Source organism: Palaemon carinicauda, chromosome 4, assembly GCF_036898095.1.
Source record: "Palaemon carinicauda isolate YSFRI2023 chromosome 4, ASM3689809v2, whole genome shotgun sequence".
NCBI lineage: Eukaryota > Metazoa > Arthropoda > Malacostraca > Decapoda > Palaemonidae > Palaemon > Palaemon carinicauda.
The window spans coordinates 97,264,170-97,274,130 of NC_090728.1; the positions used below are offsets into that span (position 1 = coordinate 97,264,170).

General features: G+C 31.6%; 1 long non-coding RNA gene across 1 annotated transcript; it reads left to right on the forward strand.

Annotated features, from left to right (window-relative positions):
* Nucleotides 1-4,990: 4,990 nt before the first annotated feature.
* Nucleotides 4,991-7,501, forward strand: LOC137639140 (uncharacterized). Its single transcript, XR_011044237.1, has 3 exons — nucleotides 4,991-5,143; nucleotides 6,091-6,165; nucleotides 6,984-7,501. It is a non-coding gene; the product is annotated as an uncharacterized lncRNA (long non-coding RNA).
* The last annotated feature ends 2,460 nt before the right edge of the window (nucleotides 7,502-9,961 follow it).

A 9,961-nucleotide genomic window follows, 5' to 3' on the forward strand; every position in this document is an offset into this window, starting at 1 on the left:
GCATCAGATTTGGAGCCATCTATATATATAAAAGTCGATCCTCTATGTTCTTCAACATGTTCCATAAAAAGAGACCTGGCTTCTAGGTCAGTCATATTCTTCTTAACTCCAATAAAGTATTTACAAAAAGATATCTCTGGTAATTTCCATGGAGGCGTTGATAATACCTTGAATGGAAGTACCTTACTTCTAATTATATCCAGACTGTTTAATAATCGTTTCACCCGAAAGCCATAAGGTTGAGGAGATTTTGGGTGCAACTCAAAGTATGATGCGTGTCTTACAAGGCTTGCAGAAAGGCTAAAGAGTTAGGGAGTCTTTGCAATCTAAACCAATACCGAATAATGGAATATATTCGGTAAAGGTCTAGAGGTAACTCTCCAGCATCAACAAGGAGACTTGGGATAGGGGAGGTTTTAAATGCTCCTGTAGACAATCTGATACCTGCATGATCTATCGAGTCTAATATTTTTAACTTGCTTGGGGTTGCTGAAGAGTATATTTCACATCCATAACTAATTTTGGAAAAAATTAAGGCCTTGTATAGTTTTAAAATAGTATTGCAGTCTGGCCCCCATGATGTATGGGACAATACTTTTAACAGGATCAAGGATAAAACAGAGAATGCAATCTTAGAAGTACAGGGTGGTTTTGTAAGAGGTAGGGGTGGTATGAATCAGATTTTTACAGTTAGGCAGATATGCTAGAAATATTTAGCAAAAGATAAGGAGGTGTATGTTGCGTTTATGGATCTGGAGAAAGCGCATGATAGAGTTGATAGGGAAGCAATGTGGAATGTGATGAGATTATAAGGAGTTGGTGGACGGTTGTTGCAAGCAGTGAAAAGTTTCTACAAAGGTAGTAAAGCATGTGTTAGGATAGGAAATGAAGTGAGCGATTGGTTTCTGGTAAGAGTGGGGCTGAGAAAGGGGTGTGTGATGTTGCTGTGATTGTTTAACTTGTATGTTGATGAAGTGGTGAGAGAGGTGAATGCTTGAGTGCTTGGACGAGGATTGAAACTGGTAGACGAGAATGACCATGAATGGGAGGTAAATCAGTTGTTGTTTGCGGATGATACTGTACTGGTTGCAGATGCGGAAGAGAAGCTTGGCCGATTAGGGTGTGCGAGAGAAGGAAGTTGAGAGTTAATGTGGGTGAGAGAAAGATTATGAGATGTACGAGAAGGGAAGGTGGTGCGAGGTTAAATGTCATGTTGAATGGAGAGTTACTTGAGGAGGTGGATCAGTTTAAGTAATTGGGGTCTGTTGCTGCAGCAAATGGTGGAGTGGAAGCAGATGTACGTCAGAGAGTGAATGAAGGATGCAAAGTGTTGGGGGCAGTTAAGGGAGTAGTAAATAATAAAGGTTTGGGCATGAATGTAAAGAGAGTTCTGTATGAGAAAGTGATTGTACCAACTGTGATGTATGGATCGGAGTTGTGGGGAATGAAAGTGACGGAGAGACAGAAATTGAATGTGTTTGAGGTGAAGTGTCTAAGGAGTATGGCTGGTGTGTCTCGAGTAGATAGGGTTAGGAACAAAGTAGTGAGGGTGTGAATGGGTGTAAGAAAAGAGTCAGCAGCTAGAGTGGATATGAATGTGTTAAGGTGGTTTGGCCATGTTGAGAGAATGGAAAACGGCTGTCTGCTAAAGAAGGTGATGAATGCAAGAGTTGATGGGAGAAGTACAAGAGGAAGGCCAAGGTTTGGGTGGATGGATGGAGTGAAGAGAGCTCTGGGTGATATGAGGATAGATAGATGTGAGAAAGGCAAGAGAGTGTGCTAGAAATAGGAATGAATGGCGAGCGATTGTGACGCAGTTCCGGTAGGCCCTTCTGCTTCTTCCGGTGCCATAGATGACCGCGAAGGTAGCAGCAGATGGGGATTCAGCTTTATGAAGCTTCATCTGTGGTGGATAACGGGAGAGGGTGGGCTGTGGCACCATAGCAGTACCTGCCGAACTCGGTTGGGTCTCTTGTCAGGCTAGGAGGAACGTAGAGAGGAGCGGTCCCCTTTTCTGTTTCATTTGTTTGATGTAGGCTATCCCCAAAATTGGGGCAAGTGCCTTGGTATATCTATGTATGTACTAATATTAGAATCAATATTAATATTGATATCAATATTCATTATATTAATATTAATAATAATGTTAACATTAATATAAATGTAAATAATATTAATAATAATGTTAACATTAATATAAATGTAAATAATATTAATAATAACAATAATAGTAATAATGAAAATAAAAATAATATTAATATTGATATTTAAATAATATTAATAATCTTAAGAATTATAATATTAATGATATTAATAATATTAATAATATTAATGATATTAATAATATTAATAATATTGATAATATTATTAATATTGTTAATATTAACAATATTGATAATAATAATAATAATAATAATAATAATAATAATAATAATATTGATAATACTAATAATATTAATAATGATATCAATATTATTAATATTAATATTAATATTAATGATAATATTAATATTATTGATATTAAGGATAATATTAATATTATTAATATTAATAATAATAATAATACTAAAATTAATATTACTAATAATATTAACATTTGTAATATTAATATTTATATTAATAATAAAAATATTAATAATAATAATATTGATATTACTATTAATAACATTGATATTAATTATATTAATATTAATAATTTTAATATTATTAATGTTATAATAAAATTGATATTAATATCTATATTAATATTAATAATATTAATATCTATATTAATATTAATAATATTAATAATAATATTTATATTGATAATATTAATAATAATAATGTTAATATTGATAATATTAATATTAATATGAATATTAATATTATTATTATTGTTAATAATATCAATATTGATATTAATGGTATTGATACTAATATTACTCATATCATTATTAATATTGATAATAATAATACTAATATTGATACTAATAATATTAATATTAATATTAATAATATTATTATTAATAATAATATTAATACTAATAATATCAATATTAATATTAATATTATTCATATTGATAATAATAATAATAATAATAATAAGCTACGATATTAATATCAATAATATTATTGTTAATAATATCAATATTAGTAATAATAATATCAATGATAATATTAATAATATTGATATTAATAATAATAATATTAATATTAATATTTTTAATATAAATATTTTTGTCAACAATATTAATATTAGTATTGATAATATTAACATAAATATTATTAATATTTATAATATTAATATTAATATCAATGATATTAATAATATTAATATTAATATTTTATTATTAACAATATCAATATTAATAACATAAATGATAGTAATATTAATATCAATAATAATAATATTAATAATATCATTAATAATTATAATAATAAATAATTGTAATAATAATAATTATAACAATAGTAATATTAATAATATTTATATTAATAACAATAATATTAATAATATTTATGTTAATAATATCAATATTAATAAAATTAATATTATCAATATTAATAATAATAATAATAATAATAACATTAATAATATTATTAATGATATTAATATTAGTATTAACACTATTAATATTAATATTAATAATAATATTATTATTATTAATAATATTAATATCAATGATGTCAATATTGATAATGTTTATGTTAATAATATTAATATTAATAATATTAATAATAATAATATCAATATCAATAATATCAATATTAATAATATTAATAATAATAATATTAATATTATGAATATTGATATTATTATTAATGATATTATTAATAGTAATATTAATATTATTAATATTAATATTTATATTCTTAACATTAATATTAATATTGATATTATTAATAAAAATAATCTTAACATTAATATTCTTAATATAGATATTATTAATATTAGTATTATTGATATTTATATCATTAATATTAATATTATTAATATTAATATTATTATTAATATTATTAATATTATTAATAATAATATTATTGATAGGATTATTATTATTATTATTATTATTATTATTATTATTATTATTATTGTTGCTATCGATATCGATATCGATATCAATATCAATATCAATATTAGTAATATATAGTAGATAGTATATGGCAGATAGTATATGGTAGATAGTAGATAGTAAATAGTAAATGATAAATAGTAAGGAAAAAATAGTAAATAGTAAGTACTAAATACTAAATACTAAAAACTAAATTCTTAATAATAAATATCAAATATTAAATAATAAATAATAAGTATTAAATATTAACTATTACTACAAGCAAAGGTAATTAACAATTAATATAAAATATTTTTTTTGAGAACAGTAACTTCATTGAAATAAATATTTCATATATAAACTATAAAAAAAACTAAAAAAAAAAACAAGAGGAGGAACAATTAAATAGAAGTGTGTGCCAGAGTGTACCCTCAAGCAAGAGAACCCTACCTCATGACAGTGAAAGTCCATTGTGCAGAGCTATGGCACTATCCAAGACTAGAGAACAATGGTTTGATTTTGGCGTGTCTTTCTCCTAGATGAGCTGCTTAACATAGCTAAAGAGTCTTCTACCCTTACCAAGATGAAAGTAGTCACTGAACAACTACAATGCAGTAGTTAACCCCTTGAGCGAGGAAGAATTGTTTGAGGACAGAGGAGAATCTGTAAAGAATAGGCCAGACCATTCGGTGTATGTAGCAAACGGGAAATGAGCCGTAACCAAAGAGAAGGATCCAATGTAGTACTCTCTGACCAAAGGACCCCACAACTCTCTAGCGGTACTAGGCCTACCTCTCCATTCATCATCTCCCACGTCACGTCATAGTTCGATTAAGATAGGCCTTCAGAGGTGTATTTATATCTACGGAATATCATTTAAGTGGCTACACTTTTCTTATAAGAACCAAGAGTCTAAAAAAAAAAAAAAAATCAAAGAGCGATTTCATTGACTATAAACGTTAGCAACATTAAACAAAAGAAGAATCTTTCAAAAACTTTTCATGATCATCAGTTCACAAACTTCACGTTGACTGTTGACATCATCTTCAGTGTTCATTAAACAATCAGTCATGAAGGACGTACGAGACTCAGCAATTGCTATAACAGTAGACGTAAGTTAGAAATCATGTCTCAGTGAATTCCCTTTTTTACATAGAAATAAAAAAAATGGTAATCTACATACATTGCTGTATTTAAGCAAATGATTTATGTTATTTTAAAAATTAACAGGGTTATACAGCTTGCCAATTAATTGGGTATTGTACCAACGAATGCTCTTATTAGAAAGTGCTTTGACCTTAACTTCCAGATGTTCTTCAACTTAGTATAATGTTTAAAATGTTAGGCGCTTCGATATAAGATGCTACTCTTCATTGTTTTACGCTCAGGTTAAATATATTTAAAAACGTTATTCGTAGGCCCAATTCAGAACGAACTGGTAGCCTATTCTCTTTTCCCCAGTTTGAGATGTTTGAAATTGAAAAATATTTCAAACCATATGCACATTTCTCTGTTATAGTATTGCGATTTATGTTAACCAAGTGTCAGTTCTAAGTAAATTAGACATTAATTTGATATTCAACAATATTATTCATCGGAAAAGCAACCTTAGGTCTACAAATCAAAATGTATAGTAACAATATAATTATGAAGTTCAATACGGAAAGACTAGGCCTATGCGGTGGGAAGCCACAACTCCAACCAATTTATGCTTAAAGGATATTTTAAGATTATGATTTAATCATTTGACTTTTTTTTTACATAGAAATCATTGGAAAGTGTTAAAAAAAACTTAAGGAAAAGAATGGTGGTTAGCTCAGCTATCAAAGGCTGATCAGGTACCAGAGAAAAGGAACAAAATAGTTGTTATTCGTTCTAATGTATGTAGGCCTACACACACAGAGATTATATATATATATATATATATATATATATATATATATATATATATATATATATATATATATATATATATATATATATATATATATATATATATATATATAGTCTTGTTCTTGGGTTGAGCAATTAACCCATTTTCCCTTTTCACAAATCACAGGCTCCTGATCCCGGAAAAGGAAACATTGAGGACAAGAACGGGCCTTTAGCGTGCAGACGTCTATGCTCATGCCTGGTAAGTAGCTTCCAATAAGATTTATTTTATAATAAACACAATGAGTGTAGGGTTCACGATCTCGGCTAAATCATGTTGATATCTATTGTACAAATATAGACTAAAATACTCATTAATTACTTTTGGGTAGAAGAGACGTTAGCTATGGTGAGCAGCTCTTCTAGGAGGACACCCCAAAGTCAAACTATTGTTCTGTAGTCTGGGTTGTGCCATAGCCTCTGCACCATAGTCTTCCACTGTCCCGGTTAGGATTCTCTTGCTTGAGGGTACACTCGGGCATAATCTGTTTCCTTTTTTCTTTGCGCTATTTTACTGTTTGAGTTTAATTGGGTTTGTAGCATCCTACGAGAGAGAGAGAGAGAGAGAGAGAGAGAGAGAGAGAGAGAGAGAGAGAGAGAGAGAGAGATTTATGTAAAAAAATCCACTTAGACGTTTAGGCTCACGTCACCAGCTTTCTTTATCATTTTTTATGTTACACTATCACCTCCATCCTTAACTTACCCGTGACAAATTATTATAGATAAGTCGGGGTGCCTGTAATTGGAAAAGACATATCCACCTGTTTTGTCAGAACGGGCACAATTACGGTTTGACTAATAATAATTATAATAATAGTAATAAAGTACGTGTTGTTAGTGCTGGTATTAATGACTTCGTTTACAATTGCAGTATTAAGTACAGATACAAAGAGTTGAGACTAGATGTTGGCATATTTTCTTATCACAAGCTTCATTTTTTGAAGCTAGAACGTACTGTAAGTCACACAATAGTAGTAGTTGCATGTCACTGCTAATAAGATTATTGTCTTCTTCTTTCAGATCCAAATGATAATACTTCTAATACTGTTTGGCCTCTTCGTGCGAATACTTCTATTGCTGTTTGTCCTCTTCTGCGCTTCTGGCATTTGATTTCAAAGACACCTGAAGAGAGTTTTTTCAACACCATCCACCCCTTTAAAAGAAAACTCTTCTAGGCCATGTACGGTTTAGGCTTAGTAATATCGAGTCTAAACTTTTGTATTTTTTTCGGTCTAATTTTTTCCTGGAATACACCCAGCGACTGTTAGGAGCATTTATTTGAATAGCATTGTAGGCTATGTGTCTCATGACACAACTTTTATTAAAGGTACTAAATGTTTCTTTTGCTTCATACTTAATTTAGTTTTGTATTCAAATTGTCATTTAGAGGGAAAGCATTTATTTGATTTTATCAACATTTCTTTAAATCTAACGCTGATGTTTTTCAAGTTATTTTTGTTCTTATTTTTTGAACTACTGTAAGGATAATTATTCCCATATTGTTAAGTGATGACATTTCTAAATATTTCAGAACCTAAGTTTTTTTAAGAAATAGGAAAATGTGTATATTTAACGTGAAAGAAATAAACTATTGATTCTATTAAATGCGATCTTATTTCAACACCTACTTTTCTTTCAGAATAAATAACTTTTTGCTGCTTCGTATCTTTGTGTTTATGCATATGTAATGTTGACGCCTTTCACCCTTTTCAAAGACACCTTAACCAACCTACCCAGTCAGCCTAATTTAACTTAACCTACGCCACAATCCAGATCATAATCTGAATAACTACCGATCAGTCTATATAACTTACCCAAACAGCATAACGTATCACTATTACTAGCTTAGATACAACCCTAGTTGGAAAGGCAGAATCCTCTAAGCTCAAAGACTTCAACTGGGAAAATAGCCCTGCGAAGAAAGGAAATAAAAAAACAGAAGGAATAGTGTGCTTGAGTGTACCCTCAAGCAAGAGAACTCTACACAAAGATGGTGGAAGACCATAGTACAGAGGCCATGGCACTACCCAAGACTAGAGAGCAATGGTTTGCTCTTGGAGTGTGGTCCTAGAAGTGCTGCTGACCATAGCTAAAGAGTCTCTTCTACCCCCACCATGTGGAAAGTAACTACTAAACAATTACAGTGAAGTAGTTTACCCCTCTTCAATTATCTTAGCGGTTTTAGGTGTATGAGGAATGAGGAGAATATGTATAGAAAAGGCCAGCCTATTCGGTGTATGTGTAGGCAAAAGGAAAATGAACCGTAACCAGTAAGGAGGATCCAATGTAGTACAGTCTGGCCATAATTCTCTAGTGGTAGTATCTCAACGAGTGACTGGTGTCCTGGCCAACGTACTACCTGCCTAATCAGCTTAACTGCAATCAAAGTGACTTTATCTTCCTTATCAGACTAACCTAAACTTATCCAATCAGCCTAAATTAGCCGTCCCATTCAGACTAACATAATTGAACCAATCAAGACAACCTAACCTTCCAAATTAGCATAACGACCCTACCCAATCACCTTAACCTATCAGGATCGATATTGGCATACGTATGGTTGTTCCAACGAAAAGGATCAGTTAATTATTATAGTTGGAAAAGCAGTATCCTAAAAGCCCAAGGGCTCCAATAGGGAAATTATCCCCGTGAGGAAAGGAAACAAGGAAACGTCAAGATCACGATAACGGTATACGACAGGAAACGAAACACTTTCAACATAAGTAACCATCGAGCCATAAGGCCAACTGTTAGCCGACCTTCACGACTCTTGCAATCATATAATTTCTTGCAATGAGTTTGCAATGCACTTCTCATTTCTCTCGTAAATACCAACCAGTGTTATCTTATCTCAATTACGGTCAAATGCCTCCGCCAACAAGGAGGTTTAATATTGCCAAGGATATTATGTTTTATGTTTGTTTGTCACCAGCCAAACTCAAAAGAGTAACGAATAGATTTTGATGAAGATTCAGGATATGTCAGAAATGAGCTAACTGAGAAGGGATTAGAATTAAGATTGCCGTAAAATTATTTTCTACCGAGATTGGAGTAATTTGGAAATTTTTACTTATTAATTAAAAATTAAAGCATATAATACTTCGCACAAATTTTAAGCATAAAGCCATCACAAGGTCTAGCAATCACCACATTACGGCCCGGTATTCTTCCGGACCTGTTGATCCACAGGGGAACATTGGTCTAGTGAAGGTCAAGAACCGGGCTGCCTTGGCGGAGGTCTGCGCTCTCTGGGTGTTTATCTTGCTTGTTATCTTATCGGTTCTCCAGAAGGTCACACGGGCCACTCCTTGGCTGCTGATGGTGTTGGTGCTTCTTATCAGAACGCGGGATGATTAACCGGTTACGTCTTGGTTTGCTTAGACCCAGGCGACGTTTTACGCAATTTACTTTTTATCTCGAGTCGTTTTGTAATTTTACCTCAGACCTTCGTTGTTATTGTTGTTGATGATAAGCATGCGTCGTTTACCGATGAATGCCGTAGTAGTGGGGCAGCATAGCTAACCTATTGTGCATTTTGTGATACAAGCACCAAATTTGGCACAAATGTACATTGACATATGGCGAACATTTTCAGATATTGAGCCACTCGGAATTCTCTAGTCTTGTCTGCCATATTGGAATTCAAAATGGATGCCATTTGAAATCTACATTTGCGCTTATCTGTGGATCTAAAATGGCTATTGACTCGATCCTGGTGCCTAAGTGTAGGTTTTGAGGGGGAAGGAATCCAATGGTTACAATCTGCATTGCGTATTTTTTACCACTGAGCCGCCATATTGGATTTCAAAATGGCCGCCATTTGAAATCTTCATTTTTGATTATCAGTGGGTCTAATGCTGCTTTTGACTCGATTCTGGTGTCTAACTGTACTAGATCATACCCACTATGCTAGGTGGATACCAGTGCACCTGAAGGACATGGCCGAGCTAACTACCAAACACCCAAATGTAGCCAGAAAATTCAGCGAAGGTCACTTC